The sequence below is a fragment of the Somniosus microcephalus genome, chromosome 9 (genome assembly GCF_052327205.1).
Source record: "Somniosus microcephalus isolate GS21.2 chromosome 9, FLI_Smic_1.0, whole genome shotgun sequence".
NCBI classification, from domain to species: domain Eukaryota; kingdom Metazoa; phylum Chordata; class Chondrichthyes; order Squaliformes; family Somniosidae; genus Somniosus; species Somniosus microcephalus.
The window spans coordinates 139955564-139983312 of NC_140995.1; positions in this window are offsets into that span (position 1 = coordinate 139955564).

The following is a 27749-nucleotide window of genomic DNA, read 5'->3' on the forward strand; positions in this document are numbered from 1 at the left end:
GAACAGCATTCTGATGTAGGTCTCCTTACCATCTAGGTGATTCAGTGCCGAGTGTAGAGCAGTTGTGATTGCATCCTCCATTGATCTGTTTGCACGATAGGCAAACTGGTGTTGGTCAAGAGAGGCAGGAACACTGGTGTGATGAAATACGCCATTCATCAGGCACTGTATTCTCTGTGTTTAGTTTAGTTTCAGTTTCATTTCCTTACCTGTATTGTATTGTGTGTAGGGCTCCGCCCATATCTGGCCCCTACTTAAGCAGGCCCAGTGTGTCTCACATCCAGTACAGCAGATCTCTGGATGAGAGACACTTCTCCAATGTGTATTACTTTCTGAGTTAATAAAAGCCTTGCTTTGCTCCGTTAACGTTGAGTCTCGGATTCATTGAGGCACATCAATTTTATTAACTCAATTTTCAACGCAATGGACCAACTCTTGAAACCCGAACGTTTGGATTTGGACCCGCATGCTTCGGACGCATCGGCACGATTCGGACACTGGTTTAAGTGTATGGAATTCTTCCTGGACAATTCCGCAGCCATCACAGGCGCTGTGGACGCTGAAAGTATGAAACTCGGAATCCTGCGGAATTGGGTAAGCCACCGGGTTTACCCCCTCATCCAAGATGCCGACACGTACCCGGCCGCCTGCGACATCCTAAAGGCGCATTACCAGCAGCCTACGAACGAGGTGTACGCCAGGCATCTGCTCGCTACTTGCGCACAGCGACCTGGGGAATCGCTGGATGAGTTCCTAGTCACCCTGAAAACGCTTGGCAAAGACTGCAAGTGCCAAGATGTAAAAGCCACAGTGTACACTGACGAGCTTGTTCGGGATGCCTTTATCACAGGCCTCAGCTCCACTTACATCTGGCAGAGACTACTAGAAAAACGGGATTGGACCTGAAACAGGCTGTGGACACAGCACGATCCCTGGATGTGGCCCAGAGAAACTCGGACGCCTACTCTTCAGCCCGCGCCGCCCACGCCGCCACGTGTGCACCAAGGGCGCCGCCATCTTGGAAGGCATCTTCCCCGCCCGGCATCCCGACACCGTCGGGGCCCCGCTCTCCCCCCAGAAACCCTACGACAGCCGTGACGCGTCGGGGCCCCAACTGCTACTTCTGCGGGCAGCCGAAGCACATCAGAAACCTGTGCCCGGCGAAAGGCACCACCTGCTTTAAGTGCGGTAAGAAGGGGCACTTCGGGAAGGTGTGCAGAGGGAACCCCGCTGGAAAACCCGCCACCGTCGCATGTGCGCCGTGGGAGCGGCCATCTTGGACGCCATCTTGCCCGACCTCATGGGGTCCGCCATCTTGTGAGCAGACAGCGTGGACGCCATCTTGTCTCGATCAGGGCCCTACAGTGGCATCGGTCACAGTGGACCAGACCAGACCGCACCCGCTATCCAAATCAATGGTGGACATCGAGGTAAACGGGTGCGGGGTTAAATGTTTATTTGACAATGGAAGCATGGAGAGTTTTATCCACCCGGAACTGGCACAACAACTCTCTCTAACGGTGATCCCTGCTCAGGGCACCATCTCTATGGCTGATAAAACCCAGACATCGACCGTTATGGGTTACTGCGCGGTACAATTGTCCGTTAACGGAACTGTATACGATAATTTTAAATTACTAATCATGAAGAATCTATGTGCGAGCGTGATCTTGGGCCTGGATTTCCAGTGCCACCACCAAAGCATCACGCTCAAGTACGGTGGGTCCCAGCCGCCCCTCACAGTGTGCGGTCTGGCTACCCTGAAGGTAAAGCTGCCTTCGCTATTCGCGAACCTTACTCCCAACTGCCGGCCAATAGCGACCAAAAGCAGGAGGTACAGCTGGGAGGACAGGCGGTTTATCGCGACCGAGGGAGACAGGCTCCTGAAGGAGCGCATTATCGAACGCAGCAACAGCCCGTGGCGCGCCCAAGTGGTGGCGGTGAGGGGTAGCGAGAAGAAGCGGATGGTGATAGATTATAGCCAGACGGTTAATCTATACACCCAGCTAGACGCCTACCCGCTACCCCGCATATCCGAGATGGTGAACCAAATCACCCAATACCGGGTGTTCTCCACCATCGACCTCAAGTCAGCGTACCACCAGTGATGTGCCTCAATAATTCCGAGACTCGAAGTTAGCAGAACAAAACAAGGCTTTTATTAACTTAGAACGTAACACGTAAGAGAGAGAGATGTCTTCCTTCTGGAGACTGAGGCCAGACTGAGTTAGCTTACAAACGGGGCCAGGTATGGGCGGAGCCCTACACACAGCACATTCCAGTATACAATACAGCACATTCCAGTACACAATACAATGAGGTCTGGGGGAAGGGAAATGACACTGAAACCGATCTCAGTCACAGGCAGTGATGAATGGAAATATTTCATCACAACCAGCTCCCTATCAGACCAGAGGACCGCCCGTACACCGCCTTTGAGGCGAATGGACGCCTCTACCAATTCCTCAGAGTCCCCTTTGGGGTGACGAATGGGGTCTCGGTCTTCCAGAGGGAGATGGACCGCATGGTCGATGACCACCACTTGCAGGCAACCTTCCCCTACCTCGACAACGTCACCATCTGCGGTCACAACCAGCAGGATCACGACTCGAACCTCGAGAGGTTCCTGAAAACCGCACAAAAACTCAACCTCACTTACAACGAGGACAAGTGCGTTTTCAACACCACGCGCTTCTGCATACTAGGCAGCGTGGTGGAGAATGGGGAAATCGGACCAGACCCCGACCGATTGCGCCCCCTACTGGAGCTGCCCCTGCCCAACACCCCCAAAGCCCTGAAAAGGTGCCTGGGGTTATTTTCTTATTATGCCCAATGGGTCCCCAACTACTCCGACAAAGCCCGCCCCCTCTTGAAAACATCCTCTTTTCCGCTCTCTGCTGAGGCCCACGCCGCCTTCAAAAGCATTAAGCGGGATATTGAGCGGGCCACGCTACAGGCAGTGGACGAGAACACTCCCTTTCAAGTGGAAAGTGATGCGTCTGACTTTGCCTTGGCGGCCACCCTCAACCAGGCGGGGCGGCCCGTAGCTTTCTTCTTGAGGACCCTCCAAGGGCCCGAGATCAGACACTCCTCCGTGGAAAAGGAGGCCCAAGCCATCGTGGAGGCAGTGCGCCACTGGCGGCACGACCTAGCCGGCAAACGCTTCACCCTACTTACCGACCAGCGGTCGGTAGCGTTTATGTTCAATAATAAACAGAGGGGGAAGATTAAAAATGATAAGATTCTTAGGTGGCGGATCGAGCTCTCCACCTTCGATTATGACATCATTTACCGGCCAGGGGCCCTTAACGAATCCCCTGACGCCCTCTCACGAGGGATGTGTGCCAGCGCCACTGGGGATCGGCTACAGACCCTCCACAATGACCTCTGCCACCCCGGGGTCACACGGCTGTTCCACTTCATAAAGTCCCGCAACTTACCCTACTCGATTGAGGAAGTTCGGTCTCTGACCAGGAACTGCCGCACTTGCGCTGAGTGCAAGCCTTGGTTCTACCGCCCAGATAGAGCGCACTTAATCAAAGCTACACGGGCCTTTGAGCGGCTCAGCTTAGATTTCAAGGGCCCCCTCCCGTCAGTCGACCGCAATGTTTACTTCCTGAACATTGTGGACGAATACTCCCGTTTCCCATTCGCCTTCCCCTGCCCAGACATGACCAGCGCCACGGTCATTAAATGCCTCAACAGCCTGTTCTGCCTGTTCGGTATGCCAAGCTACATCCATACGGATAGGGGGGCGTCCTTCATGAGTGAAGAGCTACGCCAGTACATGCTGTCCAGGGGGATCGCCACGAGCCGTACCACCAGCTACAACCCCCGGGGTAACGGTCAAGTGGAGCGAGTGAACGGGACAGTATGGAAAGCAGTCACTCTAGCTCTAAGGACCAAGGGCCTCCCTATCTCCCGCTGGCAGGAAGTCCTCCCAGATGTGCTCCATTCGATACGGTCGCTATTGTGTACTGCCACTAATGCCACGCCTCATGAACGAATGTTTGTCTTTCCCCGGAAATCCACCTCAGGTGTATCCATGCCGTCATGGCTCTCCACCCCAGGTCTGGTATTTGTACGAAGGCATGTGAGGGGCCACAAGACGGACCCTCTCGTGGAGTCAGTGCACCTACTCCACGCCAACCCCCAATACGCGTATGTCCGGCACGCCGACGGAAGGGAGGACACCGTGTCCATAAAAGACGTCGCCCCAGCCGGCAACGACAACAACCACGACAACAACAGCAACAACGATCACAGCAACTCTTACCCACCCACTACTCTTTCATCACCCCCGGAAGAACACCGACCAACGGTGCCCCCACCAACTACCCCTTCAACAACCCTGGCGGCGCCCCCGGCAGAGACCCAGGAGGCCACCGGGGACACCCGCGGCACCACAACAGCTACGTCGGTCACAGAGGACTACCAAACCCCCGAACAGACTAAATCTGTAGAAGGGGCGAATGTGATGAAATACGCCATTCATCAGGCACTGTATTCTCTGTGTTTAGTTTAGTTTCAGTTTCATTTCCTTACCTGTATTGTATTGTGTGTAGGGCTCTGCCCATACCTGGCCCCTACTTAAGCAGGCCCAGCGTGTCTCACATCCAGTACAGCAGATCTCTGGATGAGAGACACTTCTCCAATGTGTATTACTTTCTGAGTTAATAAAAGCCTTGCTTTGCTCCGTTAACGTTGAGTCTCGGATTCATTGAGGCACATCAACTGGCTTTGATGTGGGCTAAGACCAATCTCTCGAAACACTTCATTATGATGGGTGAGTGCGCGACAGGTCGATAGTCGTTCAGGCACGTCACAGCCGTTTGTTTTGGCACAGGAATAATGGTAGCGGTCTTGAAGCATGTAGTGACTACTGCCTGGGCCAATGACAGATTGAAGATGGCGGTGAAGACATCAGCCAGGTGATCAGCACATTCCTTGAGTACCCGTCCACGGATGCTATCCGGTCCAGCAGCCTTTCGTGTGTTCACTCCGCGTAGAACACCCCTTACGTCGGAGGTCGACAGAGTGAGCACCTGGTCTTCCGGGGGTGGCAAGGCTTTGGTAGCCGGCTCCCTGTTGTCCCTGTCGAAGCGAGCGTAGAAGTTGTTAAGCTCCTCCGGAAGGGAGGCATCGCTAGCCGGGGGGCTGGTGTTTTTGCCCTTGTAGTCAGTGATGGACTGGATGCCTTGCCACATGCGCCGGGGGTCCGAGTTGTTGCGGAAGTGATCCTCTATCCGCAGTGTCTGTTTCCTTTTGGCAGACCTGATACCCTTTTTTAGGTTGGTCCTAGCTGCACTGTAAGCTGCCGCATCGCCAGATTTAAATGCTGCGTCGCTATACTGAGAACTGATCAGTATAGATGAATCTTTCATGTAGTGTGCAAATGCTGATGAAAAGACACTGATTTGCATTACATGGTTCAGTGCTGACATTTGGTACACACAGTTTTTGTTTCAGTCTACTAAGTACATATTTGAAGAATTGTAATACAATTTTGCATTTGATCTGTTATTCTTGCTTATATGATGTTGCTGCCGCATGGTGCGGAGTGATACAAGATGTCTGACCTTGCACTGTGCACTGCCTTCACAGTGTGCCACATAGCAATATAAATACACTAACCAAAGTAGTTCCATATAACGATGTAATAATATAACGATGTAACATCCCTCTTTCTCAAAAAACGAAAACATGAAATTTAATTTAATTTAAAAATATTATATCTAAACTATTATCAAATACAAAGAAACTAAAACATGAAATTTAATTTAATTAAAAAATATTATATCTAAACTATTATTATCAAATACAAAGAATCGTGAGTTTTCTTTTCTTATTCGCGATATCGCTCAGGTGGTTGGATGTTGTCCCTCCATCTTGTGGATTTGGTGGTGACCACTCCTCTCTGTGGTGTTTTGGTGTGTTCCGCTCTTGTTGTTGTTGCTGTCGCACTTGGAGTTTGGAGTAAACCTCAGAATTTATATGCAAAAGAAATGTAGGTATGGAAGCTTAGATTCTTTCACTGACTATAAATTTCAATTCAGTAGGTAAAGATCTAAAACTACAACTGAATTATTTAAGATAGATTTCAAGTGTGTGTTATTATGAAATGTATCTTACACTTCTGAAAGGGAACTTACATGTTGGCCAAAACAAGTTGGATTTATAAAACAAAGCCCATGTGCTTTGTTTGATCCATTTCTGATTGGTCGTAAGCACAACTAAAGTTAGCCAATATAAGAGCAGTTCTTTACTACAGTGAGAAGCCTTTATATATTTATAGATGGTTGAGAAAAAAGCTTAAAACCTTAAAATTCTGGGTTTGTGAATCTCTTTAAAGTATATTTTTGGCCTTTTGGCTCCCAAAGCTCATCACCACTGGGATTTTTTTGTGTGTGTGTGATCTATGGGTCTGTTGTAGGCTAATTCATAGAGATTGATTGCTATGATTAGCAAACAACTGCATTATTGCAGTATCAGGAATACCAGAATGGTAGAAGGCGAACTAGATGGACCTTGGTCTTTTTTGCATCTAGCAATTCCTATGTAAGTATATTGTAAAGGACTAAATGATAGTTTTTTTTCCTTTTTGTTGTTTTCTTGTGTTTAGAGGAGGAAATACATCTGTGAAGCTGAAAACTGTAGTATGCATTAGACTGATAAGTTATTGGAAAAGTTTTTTTCAGTAAAGGGATGAACCTGATTCTTATAAACTTAGAAAATGACTTTGTAACTGACCAGTAATATAAAAATATGTTATCCTGTTCTGTTGGCAAATCCTTTGAATTTATTGATTGAGAGTAGAGGGAGCCTACACTTAGAGTTATATGTTCCTCCTTTTGCAAGTAAAGGGAACAAAATAGCTCCTATTGAACATAAGGCTGGGTATAATGCGGCAAGTGTCTCACCTCCTGACTCCCCAAAACCTTTCCACAATCCACAAGGCACAAGTAAGGAGTGTGATGGAATACTCTCTCCACTTGCCTGGATGAGTGCAGCTCCAACAACAGTCAAGAAGCTTGACACCATCCAGGACAAAGTAGCCCAGTTGATTGGTACCCGATCCACCACCTTAAACATTCACTCCCTCCACCACCGGCGTACCATGGCTGCAGTGTGTACCATCTACAAGATGCACTGCAGCAACTCGCCAAGGCTTCTTCGGCAGCACCTCCCAAACCCGCGACCTCTTCCACCTAGAAGTACAAGGGCAACAGGTGCATGGGAACACCACCACCTCCAAGTGCCCCTTCAAGTCACACACCATCCTGACTTGGAAATATATTGCCGTTCCTTCATCGTTGCTGGGTCAAAATCCTGGAACTCTCTACCCTACAGCACTGTGGGAGTATCTTCACCATATGGACTGCAGCAGTTCAAGAAGGCGGCTCACCACCACCTTATCAAGGGCAATTAGGGATGGGCAATAAATGCTGGCCTTGCCAGCGATGCCCACATCCCATAAATGAATAAAAAACCCAACTTTTTAGCAAAATTATCAAAGGAGAAGAATTTCAACATCAAAGTATTAATTGTTGTTTTCATCAATTTTAGCAGATCCAAATCAAAATGGCAAGCGTGCACAATTTATCGTAAATGCAAAATGCATGCCGTGCATATTTGATAGTCTGCATCTTTTTACATTCAGAAAAGGAAAATCATAATGTTCACACCCCACTGCAGCGACTTGAACACATGATCTAGACTGACACAGTGCAATACTGAGGGAGTGCTGTACTTTCGGAAGTGCCGTCTTTCAGAGGAGACATCACACTAAGGCCCTGTTTGCCCCCTCAGGTGGATGTAAAAGATCCCATGACACTATTCGAAGAAGAGCAGGGTGGTCTTCCCAGTGTCCTGGCCAACATCCCTCAAGCAAGATCATTAAAATAATTCATCTGGTCATTTACCTCATTGCTCATTGTGAGGCCTTGCTTTGTGCAAATTGTAATGGTGGCTACATTTCAAAAAGCACTTCATTGGCCATAAAGCACTGGGATGATCTGAAGCCGTGAAAGGCACTATGTAAATTCAATTTCTTTCTGACAAAATGCTGATGTCAGCCAAGGCTGAATACCAAGCCTGGTTTGCTCCTCCATGCTGAAATACAATTAGGGGGTTAAACGTTCCACAACGCTGCTCTTTGGGAGCATATTCTAAAATAATGTATTCCCAGCCTGCAAGTTTCCACCATTAACTTTAATCAGCAGGAAATCATGAATTGGGACTGCACTGGAATTTTTACACTCGGATTGTCACTTCTCTCAATTTTAAAACTTTTCCAACAGCCATTTAATCTCCAATAGAAAGGAATGTTTTTATCAATGGTGTGCTCCATGAGAGTCTGTCTGGGTTGAGTTAAGCAATAATAACGGATTTGCTATCATATTGGAAGTAATTATAGACCCATTTTGTTACCAAATTTGGGAGTAATTAAAGACCACTGAATAGTGGGAAAGAATTCAAGGATTAGATTTGTAGGCAATCGTATTGCAATAGAGGTTTTCAATAGTATGAATTGTGGAGGACTTTAATTATCCTAAGGCAGACTGGGACAAGATAAAAGTATGTGGTCAAAATGGGGAGGGGTTCTTTGCATCTGGGGCTGATTCCTTAATCAGTATGTTGTTGGATCTGCATAATAAAATAGATCAAATAATGGAGCTGAAGGTAGGAGAACATTTGGGGAAATAATGACTGTAACATAATTAAAATAAAAGGGAAAAATAAAATAAAATCAAGGATAAAGATGTTGGACTGGAAATTAGCTAAATTCAGTGGGATGATAGGGGACCAAGGCCCGATTCATTGGTTAGATTCATAGTAAATGAAACAGCAGTGGGAGATATTACACAATTGATGAGGTACAGGTCAAATACATTCTGTTAGGAGTAAAGGCAACTGCAAAATAATCTGGGTACAGGAAACTCCTTTTTTATCCAGCACCGATGGGACCGGCGTGGTGCCGGTTGATCAAAAAGTCCGGATTACAGAGAGGTATACTTACCAACGTACAAGAGCCCCATACACGGCCACAGGTGCATGAGCCCCGGTTACACGGCCACAGGTGCATGAGCCCCGGTTACACGGCCACAGGTGCAGGAACCCCGGTTACATGGCCACAGATACAGGAACCCCAGTTACATGGCCACAAATATATAGTAAAACTTACCTGAACCTACTCCTGAATTTTGCCGGTTAGGAGATTTCCGGATATTTAGGTGCTGGTAAAAAGAGAGTTTCCTGTATCATGGATAAATATGGCATTAAACATAGAAACATAGAAGATAGGAGCAGGAGTAGGCCATTCGGCCCCTCGAGCCTGCTCCGCCATTCAATGAAATCATGGCTGATCAACCAAACTCAGTACCCTGTCCCTGCCTTCTCCCCATATCCTTTGATCCCTTTAGCCTTAAGAAATATATCTAACTCCTTCTTGAATATATTTAATGAATTGGCCTCTACTGCCTTCTGTGGTAGAGAATGCACTACCTGAAAGGGTGGTGGAAGCAGATTCAATAACTTTCAAAAGGGAATTGAATAACATAGAAACATAGAAAATAGGAGCAGGAGTAGGCCATTCGGCCCCTCGAGCCTACTCCGCCATTCAATGAGATCATGGCTGATCATCCAAACAGTACCCTGTCCCTGCCTTCTCTCCATATCCCTTGATCGCCCTAGCCTTAAGAAATATATCCAACTCCTTCTTGAATATATTTAATGAATTGGCCTCCACTGCCTTCTTTGGTAGAGAATTCCACAGGTTCACCACTCTCTGGGTGAAGAAATTCCTCCTCATTTCTGTCCTAAATGGCTTACCCCTTATCCTTAGACTGTGACCCCTGGTTCTGGACTCCCCGACCATCGGGAACATCCTTCCAGCATTGGAATACATTGGGTAGGAAAGAACCAGCTGGTCCATCAAGCCTGTCCCATACTTTCATGATGCAATATATGCACACCATGGCCGTGAATTTAATGGAGGAGGTGGGATGGTGGCGGGAGAGGTGGTATCCTGGCGCCGGTCCCTCTCCCAGCTGCAACCGCTCTGTAAACATGATTTTCCCCTGATTGGCCTTGTTAAGCCTGCCCTGCGGGATTCCCAGCCAATTAACAGGAAGCGGGTCTGATGACATCATTTGATGACACGTCATCAGCCGGTTTCCTTAAAGGGACCACGTCCACATGGAGTTTGACAGTTGCTCTGTCAGTGTTTGACAGCATTGAGGTGCTGCAAGCACTGACAATCACTGCACAAAGATGGACACTTGCACTCAGGCTCTCCAATGACTCTCTCCATATGCTTATGGAGGGAGTCACAGCATGCAGGGAGGTTCTCTTCCCTTCCCAGGACGGAAGAGACCCCCCCAAGACACCAACACAGCCTGGTTGCACATTGCACAGGAGGGCAAAAGCAAGGATGTCGTCAGGGGTCCCTGGCTGCAGTGGCGCCAACCTTTCAATGATCTCAGTGGATCACGAAATGTTACTGCAAAGCCACACTCAAACTCACCCTGCTGTACCACACAACACATCTCTATCACTCTGCCTTCCCTACCCTTCTCCTGCACATCCTTACACCAACTTACCTTGCAACTCCACCCAACCCTCTCTATCTACTTTATCACTTCCCTATCTCACTAGCCACCCCGCACATTCACCCTCATGCTACTGCAAGCATACCAACTAACAACACACAAGGGTAGGCACTTGAAAGGTTTAGCCAATGTCCATGTGAAGTTTCTGGTATAACAACAGAAAATGCTGGAAAAACTCAGCAGGCCAGGCAACATCCATGGAGAGAAAATAGAGTCAACCTTTTGGGTGAAATCCCTTTATCAAGACTAAAGAAGCACAGGAAATAAAATAGATTAAGAGGCCAGGCTGGGAGAGAACAAAAGAGAAGAAGAGACATTAAGAGGTATTCAAAATGAGACAAGATGGTGATAGGACTAGTGGAGACAAAAGACAGCTCTAGATTAGGTATGAAATGCGCTGGCAGAATGGGAGACAGCTGCCATGTGGGAGAGAGAAAAAAATGAAAGAAGGGGGGGGGGGTGGGGGGAAAGGGCCAAAACAAAGGTGTGGATAAAAAATATAAGTAAAAATGTAATAGGGGCCAAGGTTATGATCTGAAATTTTTGAACTCGATATTGAGTCAGCAAGGCTGTAAAGTGCCTAATCGGAAGATGAGGTGCTGTTCCTCGAGTTTATGGTGAGCTTCCATGTAACAATGCAAAAGGCCGAGGACGGTGAGGTCCGAGTGGGAATGGGGTGGTGAATTGAAATGACAGGCGACCGGAAGCTCGGGGTCACCCTTACAGACTGAACGGAGGTGTTCCGCAAAGCGGTCACCCAATCTGCGTTTGGTCTCCCCAATGTAGAGGAGACCATATCGTGAGCAGCGAATACAGTATACTAGATTGCAAGAAGTACAAGTAAATCGCTGTTTCACCTGGAAGGGGTGTTTGGGGCTCTGGACAGTGGGAAGGGGGAGTTATAAGGGCAGGTGTTACATCTCCTGCGCTTGCATGGGAAGGTGCCAGGCAAAGGGGAGGGGGTGCTGGGGGGGATAGAGGAGTGGACTAGGGTGTCTCGGAGGGAGCGGTTCCTACAGAATGCTGAAAGGGGAGGGGAGGGGAAGATGCGTTTGGTGGTGGGATCACTTTGGAGGTGGCGGAAATGGCGGAGGATGATCCGTTGAATGTGAAGGCTGGTGGGGTGAAAGGTGAGGACAAGGGGAACCCTATCGTGGTTCCGGGAGGGAGGGGCAGGGGTGAGGGCAGAAGTGCGGGCGATAGAACGAACACGGTCGAGGGCCGTGTCAACCACGGTAGAGGGGAATCCTCGGTTGAGGAAAAAGGAAGACATGTCGGAAGCACTGGTGAGGAAGGTGGCATCGTCGGAGCAGATGCGGCGGAGACGGAGAAACTGGGAGAATGGAATAGAGTCCTTACAGGAGGCAGGGTGGGAGGAAGTGTAGTCCAGGTAGCTGTGGGAGTCAGTGGGCTTGTAGTGAATGTTGGTCAATAACCTATCCCCAGAGATGGAGACGGAGAAGTCGAGGAAGGGAAGGGAAGAGTCAGAGATGGACCATGTGAAGGTGAGGGAAGGGTGGAAATTGAAGGCAAAGTGAATGAAATTGTCTAGTTCAGGACGAGAGCAGGAAATGGCACTGATACAGTCATCAATGTATCGGAAAAAGAGGTGAGGGAGGGGACCCGAGTAGGACTGGAACAAAGAGTGTTCCACATATCCCACGAAAAGGCAAGCATAGCTAGGACCCATGCGGGTACCCATAGCAACACCTTTGATTTGGAGGAAATGAGGAAGTTTCTGGTAATGTGTTGTCATACAGTGAAATCTATTTTTCCAGCACTGCCCCTTATTGGACAGATAGACCTGTGCACACCTTGAGAAGTGTCTTATTGAGTTCCAGTGAATGTTGAGACATAACTTGCCCATCCCCCCTCCCCCGCTATAGTGATGTGTGTGCATAGAATGGCTTGGACATTAAAGGGATGCTTCACAGTGCTGGTGTTGGATGGTGTCAACCTGACGCATCTTGTGGCAGCCAGGGTTTACAGCATCAAGGGAAGAAAATCTGGCCATGCTGATGCCATCGCTGGCCTCCCGGGCAGCAATTTTGTCAGGGGCTGATGCCCTGTGTTCAGTGCAGCATCAGATGATGGCGGAGAAGGTTGGTGATGTTGGTGTTTGGGCTGATCATGGAAGGATTCGGAGGACCAAGGTCTGATTGTTTCATTGGCTCCGATGTTGCTGCAATAGATGGCAGCTGCAGGTGAGATGACAGAAGCGATCTGTCAATGGTGAGAGAGGTTCTCCCAATGAGGTAGCACTGGACATACAGTTGGATCTAAAAACTTGTAATCTAAAGAAATCTCTGTGTATAAAAAATGCAGTAAACAACATTTTCTGCCCTCTGAAACTCACCATCTGCAGCATGACATCCTTTACACCACTTCTGCAGGTGTCAGCTTATCAGAAACATCAGAGCAGACTCAACCTGGCGTGTTCTCCGATCAGCGGGTAACCCATGGGGAGAACGTAAAATTTGAAGGAAGCCTCAAAATAGTCTTAAATTGGCTGTTAACAAGCCATTTAACAAGCTGAATTGTATCCCCTGCCACTTGGTGTTGGGTCAGTTCTCCACTGACAGACCCGACACATGGAAGACTCGCGTGGAGGCGGGTTGACAGCGGGTTTCCTACCCGCTCTCAATCTTTGCTATTTTGACAGCGGACCCACCTCCAAACCTCTGAGCGCTATTAAATTCGCGGCCCATGACTCCCATCCGCCTACCTACCCAACAGCCAGCCGCACACTGTTCTTGAACAGGCAACAGACCAGAATAAAATCTTAGGCCAATTTGGGGGGGGGTGGGGGGAAAAGCCCTGGGAACTTCCTGTCAGACTGCCCCCACCCTCCACCTCCACAGAGGTGACCAAACAAGTTCCAGGTGACCACGGTGACTGGGAGGTGTCTCCCCAAATACCCCAGCTACCTATTTATATATACTCAGCCATAGTGAGGAAGTCAGCCAGCTCCCTTTTGAAAATTTATAGCGTCCACACTCTGCACTTCTGAAGACTTTGGATTAGCTTCTTAGCTGTTGCATTCTGTCTGAAAGAGACTGGTAGCTAGGAATATAATCAGCAATACAACTATAATATTGTTCTATAACAACATCGCTGGAAACATTTGACTGAAAGTAAAAGTGTTTTAAACTTGTTTATTTGTTTTAAAAATGGATTTGGTAATCAGATATACAAGAGAAAAATCAATTTCTAACTAATTGCAAGGCATTGCTTATATTCATAGTAAAAGCTGATAGCTCTTGGGAAGCATGTGACAACATTCTTGTTTTCCTCCTTAAGTCATCATGTGACTACAGTCTGTAAACAGCCAGATGAATGGATAGGAATTTCATGTGTGATCAGTAATAATTGATCTCAGTTGACCTTTCCACCTCAGCAGCTTAGTAAAAGTAGTTCTTGCAACTGACTGAAATTAGCTACATCACAGCAAGTCAGTTTACTTTCATTTATTTTGGAATTGTTTTCAAGCATTTAATTACAACACACGAGTCCTGTTACAGTAAGAGCGTGTGGTTTATTACATTTCATTGAAACGTATGCCCAGAACATCAGAATTGTATTTTCAATATGCATTATTTACTATCTTCATTTGCCCTGGAAACTTCTCCATAGAGTCACACATTTTCATGCATCAATATACTTGCATTCATTTAACAATTACGTACTTGTGTAACTCAGTTCATAGAAGTCTTCAGGACTAGCTACACACCCATGTTTACAATTCTAATGATCTACAAATACTAATTATTGGCAAAAAAAATTTTAAAAAAATTCTATCTTCTTCAATCCACAATTATTTTCACGAACAATGTGGAGCACAAATGCCAATTTTATTGTTTGCCAATAACATTGCAAATCACTTATGGCATTTGCAAGTCATGAAGTCTTCCTCATTCATGGAGTAAATGGTGTATCCCAGTATTCCTCATTGGCTGTTGTAGAAACAACATGTGAAAAGGTATGAAGGAGCTATAATAAGTGCTGTATATTAGCCAGAGCTAATCACGTGAGCTTGATGCACGTAATCAGCAAAGCTGAACTTGTGATGTTATCACCTTCCAAAATATTTTATTTCATATCATCTTTCCTAAGCCTCTGTAAATTTTTAATGAAGACAGAAAATTAGCATTGTGAATAAACAAAATAGTGCATGTACAGGAAATTCACATGACCATATAATCTTTGAAGATTTATGTTGCTGGAGGAATTTTAGATAAGTACAAAATACTGTAATCAATGGTTAATGATGTGATAAATATTTGTGTGAATGAGCTGACCAAATATATGAAAGAGGTGACAAAATATCAAAGTGCAGTCAGAAATAAGGTGTTATGTACTTGTATGTATAAATACTTCACCTCTCTCAGAAAATAATTCATTATAACCTGTAGAAAAATTGTTCTGGTGTTGTTAAAGTTTTGTTTAATTAATCGGATTGTTAACATATAGTCTATAGCATTAACTTTAAAAAACACATCTTTTCAATACTTTTATGATTACATACCTGGCTTCTCTGATTAAAAAGCAATGATGATTGGGGTGCTATGCAGGACATATGAAGAAGATCTCGCCTGATTCCCCAGAGCTCAGACTTTAGCTCCCGAGCCTATGGACTCAAATTTCTGGGCAGTTACTCATCCAACATCTTTCCTTTTAGAGCATCTCACTCACACTGAGGCACTGAGAACCATCTCAGAGAATCTGAGACAAATGGCAGAGATCATGTGGACTCCAATGGCATCCTCAGTGCCAATATGCCTGAGAGGGATCTGACCCAATGCAGCATTGCCTGAACTGGGTGGTGGCACTACAAACATCTGCATCTGTCCGTTCCCCCCAACAGAGAGGCCTGCAGACCAATCCGTGCGTCCTAAGTCGATGCTTTGACCACTGGCCTTCAGGCCTTGGGAGAACTGTTTTGAGAGAACGATGGAAAGCGGCTTCTAAGAGCTTCAGGACTCAGCACAAATGGGGTAGCTAGAATCTGCCATCGTCTCTCCTGGTGACAGCTCATGTGACCTTTCTAGCCAGCTTTTCCTAAGGTGTCATTACAGCACAGCACTAGGATAGGTTTCAGAACAGCATGAGAAGCACCAGTGGTTGGCACGGTGGTAATAGGAAGCACTTTCTGTAAATCTATATGTGCACTTGGCACTATCAAGTCAAATCTTCTAAAATTAATCTGTTCTTTATTTTTTGTGTTGGAAAGGATGTTCGAAGTTCAGTTTGCCTTGGGAGGCAGTTTCTTCTATGTCCCCTTACTGAACCATTGCCTCCTTCTGAACATCGCTGAGGGAGACTCTTGGTCTGTGGTCTCTGGTGGAAAGGTACCTCCTGGTTTGTCTTCTCCATAGGTGGGGCCTTATCCTGTGTGACTCATTTCCTCTACCTCCTGCTCCTGTTCCACCTCTGTTATAGTGAACCCTATGGCAAGGGCTCCAGGACAGAAGGGTGGGAAGAAAATAATTCCCCTGAATGAAACTGTGAAAAGGCAGTTTTCAGAATTATTTCCCAGTTGCACAGCTGAAAAAGATTTTTCTAATCTATTCAATCGAATCTAATGTTTCAGACAAGGTTTGTGGGCACTCAAAGCTTGTGAGCTCAACTACTAATTGGTTCTACAGGTAACTTACTCCTCTTTTCTACAAGCTTAACTTAAGTTGGGTGTAATTCTGGTGTAAATGACAATTTCTGAAAGAGCAGCTTTGACCCATTTGGGGGCGGACACATCTGTTTCCAGCAACCAATTCCGCCAGTATTTTGGAATGGTGTAACTTAGGTGTATCTGATTTACACCCCAAATATTGGTCCCCTGTGGCAGGACTGCAGCACTTTCCCACCTAGCCTCTGATTGAAAAGAACTGAAGTTTGAGGTGCTGTACAGGACATGTGAAGAAAACTTTATCTGATTCCAAGGATCCTACTCCGGACAACCATTTGCCCAGCTGCTTGTTCTATGGTGAATTATTTACAATTTATTTTAAGTATATATAATATACCTAAAGGTGCATAATTTGCTCAATATGTTTCAGGAATTAAAAGTATGTAAGGTCCTATTGCAATTTCAGATGCTCTTGGAACAGGCCTGAGGAGCCCTGAAGACGAGCTTCATTGCCTCTCACATTTTCAGCACCGTTGTACATCATTTAGTTGGACAAATGTAAGAGTATGGTTCATTTTTTTATGCAAAGAGTCTTGCAAATAAGGTGGATGAACTGAAGTTGTTGTTGAACACATGGGAGTACGATATTGTTGCTATCACGGAGACATGGTTGAGGGAGGGTCAGGACTGGCAGCTCAATATTCCGGGGTATAGAATCTTCAGGAGAGACAGAGGGGGGTGTAAAAGGGGAGGGGGTGTTGCAATATTAATTAAGGAGTCAATTACTGCTGTAAGGAGGGATGATATATTAGCGGGTTCCTCTAATGAGGCCATATGGGTAGAAATTAAAAACAAAAAGGGGGCAAGCACCTTGCTGGGAGTGTACTATAGGCCCCCAAACAGTCAAGGGGAGATAGAGGAACAGATATGTAGGCAAATCTCAGAGAAGTGCGAAAATAATAGGGTAATAATAGTGGGGGATTTCAACTTCCCCAATATTAATTGGGATAGTCAGAGTGTGAAAGGCTTAGGGGGTGCAGAATTCTTAAAGTGCATCCAGGAGAGCTTTTTGAGCCAACATGTAGAAAGTCCTACAAGAGAGGGGGCAGTACTGGACCTAATTCTAGGGAATGTAGCCGGGCAAGTGGTGGAAGTGTCAGTAGGAGAGCATTTTGGCGACAGTGACCATAATTCGGTGAGATTTAAGGTGGTCATGGAAAAAGACAATGACGGCCCGGAAATAAGGGTTCTAAATTGGGGGATGGCCGATTTTAATATGATAAGGCAGGATCTGGCCAAAGTGGACTGGGAGCAGCTACTTATAGGAAAATCCACATCAAAGCAGTGGGAGGCTTTCAGAAGGGAAATAGAGAGAGTACAATGCCAACATGTTCCTGTAAAGGTCAAGGGTGGGACCAACAAGCAAAGGGAACCTTGGATGACAAGGGATATACAAAAATGCATTAGGAAAAAAAGGGGGGCTTTTGGCAGTTACAAAAGACTAAAGACGGAGGAAGCCCTAGAGGAGTATAAAAAGTGCAGGGGCATACTTAAAAAAGAAATTAGGAGGGCGAGGAGGGGCCATGAAATAACACTGGCGAGCAAAATAAAGGAAAATCCTAAGATGTTTTATAAGTATATTAAGGGCAAGAGGATAACCAGGGAAAGGGTAGGGCCCATTAGGGACCAAAGTGGCAATCTGTGTGTAGAGCCAGATGATGTAGGCGGGGTTTTAAATGAATTTTTTGCATCTGTGCTCACTATGGAGAAAGATGATGTAGACATAGAAATCGGGCAAGGGGACTGTGACATACTTGAACATATTAGCATCGGGAGGGAGGAGGTACTAGCGGTTTTAGCAGGCCAAAAAGTGGATAAATCCCCAGGCCCGGACGAGATGTATCCCAGGCTGTTGTGTGAGGCAAGGGAGGAGATTGCAGGGGCTCTGACACAAATTTTCAGAACCTCTCTGGCCACAGGGGATGTACCAGAGGACTGGAGAACAGCTAACGTAGTACCATTATTCAAGAAGGGTAGCAGGGATAAACCAGGGAATTACAGGCCAGTGAGCCTAACATCTGTGGTAGGGAAATTATTGGAAAAAATTCTGAGGGACAAAATTAGTCTCCACTTGGAGAGGCAAGGATTAATCGGGGATAGTCAGCATGGCTTTGTCAAGGGTAAATCATGTCTGACAAATCTGATTGAATTTTTCGAGGGGGTGACTAGGGGGGTGGATGAGGGAAATGCTGTGGATGTGGTTTACATGGACTTCAGTAAAGCTTTTGACAAAGTCCCGCATAGGAGACTGGTCAAGAAGGTAAGAGCCCATGGGATCCAGGGTGCCTTGGCGCGTTGGATCCTAAACTGGCTGAGTGGCAGGAGGCAGAGGGTGATGGTCGAAGGTTGCTTTTGTGACTGGAAGCCTGTGTCTAGTGGGGTACTTCAGGGATCGGTGCTGGGTCCCTTGCTGTTTGTGATCTACATAAATGATTTGGATGAGAATGTAAAAGGTATGATCAGTAAGTTCGCAGATGACACGAAAATTGGTGGGGTGATAAATTGTGAGGAGGAAAGCCTCAGGCTACAGGAAGATATAAACGAGTTGGTCAGATGGGCGGAAAAGTGGCAAATGGAATTTAACCCTGAAAAGTGCGAGGTGATGCATTTTGGACGGACAAATAAGGCAAGGGAGTACACAATGAGTGGTAGGACCCTAGGAAGTACAGAGGGTCAGAGGGACCTTGGTGTGCATGTACATAGATCCCTGAAGGCAGCGGAACAGGTAGATAAGGTGGTTAAAGAGGCATATGGGATACTTGCCTTCATTAGCCGAGGCATAGAATATAAGAGCAGGGAGGTTATGATGGAGCTGTACAAAACGCTGGTGAGGCCACAGCTGGAGTACTGTGTGCAGTTCTGGTCGCCTCACTATAGGAAGGATGTGATTGCTTTAGAGAGGGTGCAGAGAAGATTCACCAGGATGTTACCTGGGATGGAGCGCCTCAGCTATGAAGAAAGACTAAACAGGCTGGGGTTGTTTTCATTGGAGCAAAGAAGGCTGAGGGGGGACCTGATTGAGGTGTACAAAATGATGAGGGGCATAGATAGGGTAGATAAAGAGGAACTTTTCCCCTTAGTAGGGGGGTCAATAACAAGGGGGCATAGATTCAAGGTAAGGGGCAGGAGATTTAGAGGGGATTTGAGGAGGAACTTTTTCACCCAGAGGGTGGTTGGAATCTGGAACTCTCTGCCTGAAAGGGTGGTAGAGGCAGGAACCCTCACAACATTCAAGAAGCATTTGGATGAGCACTTGAAATGCCATTGCATACAAGGCTATGGACCAAATGCTGGAAAATGGGATTAGACTGGACAGGGATTGATGGACGGCGCAGACACGATGGGCCGAAGGGCCTCTTTCTGTGCTGTAAAACTCTATGACTCTATTTAACTTTTCATTGTCTAAGCTTCATATGGATAACACATAATGATGAATAAAATGGTTTATACTAGTTTAATATTCAATAAATAGCAATGATGTTCAGCTTCATGCTCTTCACAAAGTAGTTGTGTGTAGCATTAATAATTTTGAACGTTGGAATGATTTTGTAAAGGATGTAGTCTACAGTGGTGAAGAGGTCACAGTGCTACATTTATGATGGCTTAAAACACACTCCAAATAAGCAATAGTAATGATTTCCATCCAGGGAATAATGAGATGTTGGAAATGAGCTGAAAAGTGACGAACTACACTGGTGCAATGAGCACTTGCACATCTTGAAACTAAAATGTAGTCAGAAAGAAAGAAATATATTATTGCTATAATTTGCCTGATTATACTTTCATGGAACATGTTTGTTGAAGTTAATTGATATATGTAGGCTGCAACTAATAATATTTCTGACTTTGTAAAAGGTTATAGGCACTGGAAATTATTTCAATTCAATATTATAGGCGTGTGGATAAACAACATGTTCTGGTGGGAGAGGATTTGTTCACTCTGCAGCTGTTTTCTCTCAAAACTGGAGTATACAGTTACAAATAAGTGAAACCTATGACATAATGATAGCACTATTTTCCATTTCCTATGTTGCTTTAACTGCAACTGACCTCTGGCTAATTTTATGTGGTGCCGTGCTGGAGTGATTTTCAACTATCTGTTTCTCGTCTGCAAACAAACCGCCTTCACTTGCAAATTGGGAGGTGGGGAAGAGGGTGGGGCCACTCACTTGACACCCAAGACCCGCCTGATGCAATTTTCAGGTAGGCCTGTAAATAAGTAAGCAGGAAGTACCCTTGAAATGGACGTAAGGCTGCTTAAATATGCAAATTGGGGTTTTCTAGGACCCTGATTGCATATTTCAGGTACAAATGGGGGAGTGTGCATCGCGCGCACGCGGTCCATTTCTACCAGGCATTGAGCGGCCTAATGAGCTTTTTTTTGGCGGGACCAGGAAAAGCAGGCCAGCTCCTCCTGTGCCTCCCAAAAGACCTCTGGCCCATTGCCAGAATTGCTTTCAACACCCCCTACACTGGACACGACCTGCCAGCCAGCTCGCCTGATTTCCCGCTCTCCAGAAATGGGGAGCTGCAGCAGGCGCCCGCAGCTCGCCTGCCAACCTGCTTAGCGAGGCCCAGGCCTCAAACTACTTCTGGCTTGGTGCCCGACTTCACGCCCATTTTTTGGTGGAAATCCAAGACCTCTTCCGTTTGAGTACACCATGGATCTGTTCTTCACTTGACACTTATTATACTGTAGTTAATTACAATTTCAATGCTTTGTGATTTAACATTTTTGCATGTTGTAAGAAATGTCATATCTACAGTGATATTTATGAAACCCTCTGTTTGATTCATTTCAAACCATTAACCTTGCACAGAATGAGCCCCAAGTACTGTAGTGTGGGAACATTTTTCCTCTATCTAACATCTATAGGAATGATTTGTAAAGCCACAGTACTAAAGGAAAATGTGGCTAAACCAATGAATATAGATTATTTAATATAGATTACTAATTAATTATACCCAGATTACTGTATTGCTTAAAAATTACAACTTAATTATGGTTGTGTAATAGTAACAATACAATACACATAATACAAAACTTATTCAGAGATCTCTTACAAAGCAATTAATATCTGATACAACAAAGAATTAACAAAAATATACACAAGGGTATGTCTCATAAAACAATGTGATTTTTACTTAGATGTTTTAAAAGAAGTTAATATTACTATATTTGATTAATTGCATATTATTATGTTATTACTCCAGCCTATCCCCGCTCCCCAGTTTTTGCTTCCCATCTTCAAACTCCCCTGGGAACGGATGAAGACTTAAATTCACACGGACTGGTTGGCTCAAAATAGAATGTGCAGCAGTTCTGATATGCAGGATTAGAAGATGACTAGATTTAAAGACAGAAATGCTTTTAAAACAGGAGCCTGAGACATTACATTTTAAAAGCAATTTAATTACTCATTCTGATTGTGTGAATTTTGATCAATTACTTCTTGTTGAATGTGAGGAGTACTGACACACCCTCCAGGCTTGGAATAGTCCTAAAATAGTGAATTGGATTTAAAAAATACTTACTAGAAATGAATTTTAACACTATACTATAACCTGCAGAATCATTTGCCTTCCCTGTGGTTACTGATATTTCTGAATACCCACTGATCAAGCACCTCACAGTAATATTGTTGCAGAAGAATTTGTTACTGTGTTCACACGTAGGTCTGAATGCCCTTTTTGGAACATAACGGTCCTTAATTTGCAGTCAGCGGCAAAGCAAAGGCATTCGCCGTTGGTCCCAAAGTAAGCTTTCCACAAAGATCTTGCAATCTCTGTGGCAAGAAGTTCAGCTTTTTACGATGCATAATTGAAATCAACGCAAGTTAATGGGGATCTCCTAGCGCGAGCTGCTGTGACACCAACAAGCTGCCTAAGCAGCCAATCAAAATGCAGAATTCTCACACAACAAACCAGGAAGTGGGTAAGCTCCTTTGGATTCTAACTTTTTAAAAATGCTATAGAGAGAGCAAAACAAAGATTGGGGCTCTCACATGGGGAAAAGGCAAACCTGAAATAAAGATGAACAAACTTCAAAAAAATTAAAAATTTTTAAAGTTTCTTAATTTTAATTTTTATTAAAATGGATAAATTTGCCACTCCACCGAATTAAAATTAGTTTTTCAGAGCCATAACCTTTGTTCAGCAGTCAATAAGCTGTTAAAACCCCAGTTACACCTAATCCAAAAGAGTCGAACTTTAATGGGGTGTTTAACAGTGGTAAACAGGGTGGTGGGGGGGTGGGGGGGCCACAGTGCAGCCGGTGGAGGAGCAGTGAATGACAGACCGCAACTTCAAGATTTCTGCATTAGGCTGCGCATGCACCGAGTCTTGAAGTTGCGGTCAGTTTCAAAGACGAATTGACGGCGAACACTGCCAGTTCACTGTCATCAGGACTGCAAGTTCTGGGCCAATAGTAATAGATCAAGCTCTCCGCATATTACAGTACTGCTTTATATAACATAACATAAACCATTAGGATTTATTTTGCAAAGTTATATACAGTTCAATACCCTTTCCATAAATACTAGTTCTAGGCCTAGACTGACTCCATTATACTTATAGATCTCCAGTAGCAAAGATTGTCTTTAATGTCCAATGTCATGATGGCTGGAGTCGGTCATCGCTGTCCTTTTCAAATCTGGATGAGCTCAGGTTGGACTGTTCAGCTTGACTTTGTTGGTCTTGGTACTCTATCTTGCATCTCTGGTTCCTGACAGCTCTCTGTCTGTGTCTTTGTTGCTCTGGTGTCACATAGCAAACCGTTTTTCTACTTTTTCGCTAGCTGTGACTCAGTCTCAAGCTTTGCCTCTTAGCATCGACTGCTCTCCTGGTGTTGGGCTCGGCTCTAGCCCTGCTTTCTGTCTGGGTCTCCACCCTACCCTGATTTCCCACTCTTCTAATGCTCAAGCTTTAAGTGTGTGGGGTGGAGGGGAGGCAAGGGAACTACTGCTGCAGGTTAACAGGAGAAGTTAAAGATAGTATTAGATCAAAGGAAGAGGCTTATAATGTTGCCAAAAAGAGCAGTACGCCTGAGGATTGGGAGGATTTTAGAATTCAGCAAAAGAGGACCAAGAAATTGATTTAAAAAAAGGGAAAATAGAATATGAGAGTAAACTAGTGAGAGACATAAAAGCTTCTATAGGTATGGAAAAAGAAAAAGATTAGTGAAAGTAAATGTGGATCCCTTACAGGAGAAATTATAATGGGGAATAAGGAAATGGCAGAGAAATTAAACAAATACTTTGGCCACTAATTTAATCGCGCTGAGGGGGCGGGTTTGGAGGTGGGTCTGCTGTCAAAATCACAAAGATTGACAGTGGGTAGGAAATCCACCCGCCTCCACGTGAGTCTCCCAGGTCGGGTCTGTCAGCGCAAAACTGACTCAACACCAAGCGGCGGGGGAGAAAATTCTGGTACTTAAATGGCTTGTTAAGTGCCAATTTAAGAGTACTTTGAGGCTTACTTGTAATTTTACCTTCTCCCCCACTGGTTACCTGCTGCTCAGGCAACACGCCAGCTCAACCTGGCGTGTTGTGAGTCTGCTCTGCTGTTTGTGATAAGCTGACAGCTGCAGAAGTGGTATCAAGGATGTTATGTTGCAGATGGTGAGTTTCAGAGCACAGAAACTTTTGGTTACAGCATTTTAAATACATATAGAGATTTATTTAACTTACAAGTTTTTAGATCCAACTGTATGTCCAGTGCCACCTCATTGGGAGAGCCTCTCTCACCATTGACGGATCGCTTTTGTCATCTCACCTGCAGCTGCCATCTATTGCAGCAACATCGGAGCCAATGAAACAATCAGACCTTGGTCCTCCGAATCCTTCCACAAACAGCCCCAACACCAACATCACCAACAACATCACCAACCTTCTCTGCCATCATCTGATGCTGCACTGGACAACGGACATCAGCCCCTGACAAAATTACTGCCTGGGAGGCCAGCGATGGCATCAGCATGTCCAGATTTTCTACACTTGACACTGTAAACCCTGGCTGCCACATGATGCGCCAGTTTGACACCATCCAACACCAGCGCCGTGAAGCATCACTTTAATGTCCAAGCCATTCCATGCACACTCATCACTATAGTGGGGTGGGGCAGGAAGGGGGGTGTTATGACTGAACAATCACTGGAACTCAGTAAGACATCTCTCAAGGTGCGTTCAGATCTGTCCAATAAGGAGCACTTTTTGAAAAAGTGATTTCACTGTATGACATCACATTACCAGAAACTTCACATGGACATTGGCTAAATCTCTCAAGTGCCTACCCTTGTGTGTTGTTAGTTGGTATGCTTGCAGTAGGATGAGGGTGGGTGTGAGGGGTGCCGAGTGAGATGGGGAAGTTATAAAGTAGATAGAGAGGGTTGGGTGGAGGGGCAAGGTAAGCTGGTGTCCTGGGGTGGGGGGGGGGTCTCTTCTGCCCTTGGAAGGGAAGAGAACCTCCCTGCATGCTTTGACTCCCTCCATAAGCATATGGAGGCAGCCACTGGAGAGCCTGGGTGCAAGCATTCACCTTTGTGCAGTGATTGTCAGTGTTTGCAGCACTTCAATGCTGTCAAACACTGACAGAACAACTGTCAAACTCCATGTGGACGTGGTCCCTTTAAGGAAACTGGCTGATGACGCGTCATTAAATGACGTCATCAGACTCGCTTCCTGTTAATTGGCTGGTAAGCCCATAGGGCGGGCTTAACGAGGCCAATCAAGGAAAAATCACATCTGCGGAGCAGATGCAGCTGGGAGCTGGACCGGAACCTGGAAACCAGCTCTCCTGCCCCCATTCCGCCTCCTCCATTAAATTTGCGGCCTTTGCCTCTGTCTTCATGGAAGAAGACACAAAAAACCTCCCAAAAATAGTGGAGAACCAAGGGTCTAGCGAGAATGAGGAACTGAAAGAAATTAGTATTAGTAAACAAAATAGTACTGGAGAAATGAATGGGACTGAAAGCCGATAAAGCCCCTGGATCTGATGGCCTACATCCTAGGGTTTTGAAAGAGGTGGCTATAGAGATAGTGGATGCATTGGTTGCCATCCATAGATTCTAGAATGGTTCCCACGGATTGGAAGGTAGTAAATGTAACCCTAATATTTAAAACGGGAAGGAGAGAGAAAACGGGGAACTACAGACCAGTTAGCCTGACATCAGGAGTAGGGAAAATGCTAGAACCTATTATTAAGTACGTGGTAACAGGGCACTTAGAAAATAATAATAGGATTGAGCAGAGTCAACACGGATTTATGAAAGGGAAATCATTTTTGACAAATCTGTGAGAGTTTTTTGAGGTTGTAACTAGCAGAATAGATAAGGGGGAAACCAGTGGATGTGGTGTATTTGGATTTTCAGAAAGCATTTGACAAGAGGTTATTAAACAAAATTTAGGGCTCATGGGATTGGCGGTAATATACTAGCATGGATTGAGGATTGGTTAATGGACAGAAAACAGAGAGTAGGAATAAACGGGTCATTTTCGGGTTGGCAGGCTGTAACTAGTGGGGTACCGCAAGGATCAGAACTTGGGCCTCAGCTATTCACAATCTATATCAATGATTTGGATGCGGGGACCAAATGTAATATATCCAAGTTTGCTGATGATACAAAGCTGGGTGGGAATGTAAGTTGTGAGGAGGATGCAAAGAGGCTTCAAGGGGATATAAATAGGCTGAGTGAATCGGCAAGAACATGGCAAATGGAATATAATGTGGAGAAATGTGAAGTTATCCACTTTGGTAGAAAACATAGAAAAGCAGAGTAGTTTTTAAATGGTGAGAGGTTGGTCTTCAGGGAGACCTGGGTGTCCTTGTACACAAATCACTGAAAGTTAACATAAGGTACAGCAAGCAATTAAGAAAGCAAATGGTATGTTGGCCTTTATTAAAAGAGGATTTGAGTATAAGAGTAAAGATGTCCTACTGTAATTATGTAAGGCCCTGGTGAGACCACACCTGGAGTATTGTGTACAGTTTTGCTCTCCTTACCTAATGAAGGATATACTTGCTGTAGTGGATGTGCCTTTAAGTCAGAACTACTTTTAGAGCTCCTGTATACTGTAGTACCGGCAGTGACCACACCGGTATATAAGCTTTGCGCATGCCTCTGTACCCCCAGTCTAGAGACTACCCTCCTCCAGTAAAGACCTGTTATTTGTTAATGTACAGCATCCGTGTGATTATTTAATAATAGAATATCCACTGAACCACAGATCCAACAGTGGCGACGAGTGTCGATTCAAATCTACCTGCAACATAAAAAAAAAATAGTCGAGGCCAGGAACACGGGCGTCGACCACAAGCAACCGCCCAGCAGTCAGGCAGAGATCCAACTTCGCAGGGGAGGCTGTGGAGAGCCGGGCTTGGTTCCCCAGCCACAACGAGCAGTAAGAGACCGACGACAGGTCCAGCGCAGACCCTTCCCGAGCAGCGGCGGCTGGAGCCGACCGACGGCGGAGAGAAAGCCGAGCAGCGTCGACGGGGTAAGACAGAGGGTGAAGAGCGCAGGACGCAGCCGGGGGTTGAACACCGAGCGGCGTCGAGAAAAAGAAAACAAACCGGAGAGAGACGGTAAAGAAACAGCCGGGTTCTAGACTGAGCGGCGTCGAAAAATATAAAAAGAAGAAAGCGCAGAGCACAGCCAGGGCTCACGGGCTGAACAGGGTCCGCGGGGCGAAGAAAGGGGGGATGCCATTGAGCCGCGGAGAAGAAGGAAGAGCGCGGGAGGTGCCATTTTTAGAAGCCGCAGCGGAGAAGAAGGGCGAGCGCGGGAAGGAAGGAAAGCGCAGGAGACGCCATTTTGTGCCAGTGGAGAAGAAGGGGAAGCGCGGGAGGCGCCATTTGTGATAGTTAACTCACACCCAAGGATGCTGAAGAGTGGCAGTATCTCTACGTTCGACAATGAAGTTGAAGATTGGGCGACATATGTGGAACGTATTGAGGTGTACTGCAGGGCGAATGAAGTGCCAGATGCTAATAAAGCACTGGTTCTGTTAAATTCCATGGGTGCAAAAACTTATGGGTTACTGCGAAATCTAATAACCCCAGAGAAGCCGGTAAACAAGAATTTTGAAAGCATAGTAGAAATCCTACAGGACCACTTAAACCCCACACCGCTGCTGATAGCAGAACAATTTAAGTTCCATAAAAGGAACCAACACAAAGACGAAAGCAATGCTGAGTACCTAACGGAACTGCGCAAGCTATCGAAACACTGCCAGTTTGGAGCGGGACTAGCAGACACGTTAAGGGACAAGTTTGTGTGTGGGCTACAAAGTGAAGGAACCCAGAAACGGCTTCTAGCAGAAAAGGACCTTACGCTGGACAAAGCTTTCAGTATGGCAGTATCACACGAAGCAGCCGCAAGGGGCGCTGCAGAGATACAACGGAGACCGCAAGAATATGGCACCAATGAAATGTCCTATGGAACAGGGAAGTGCTATCGC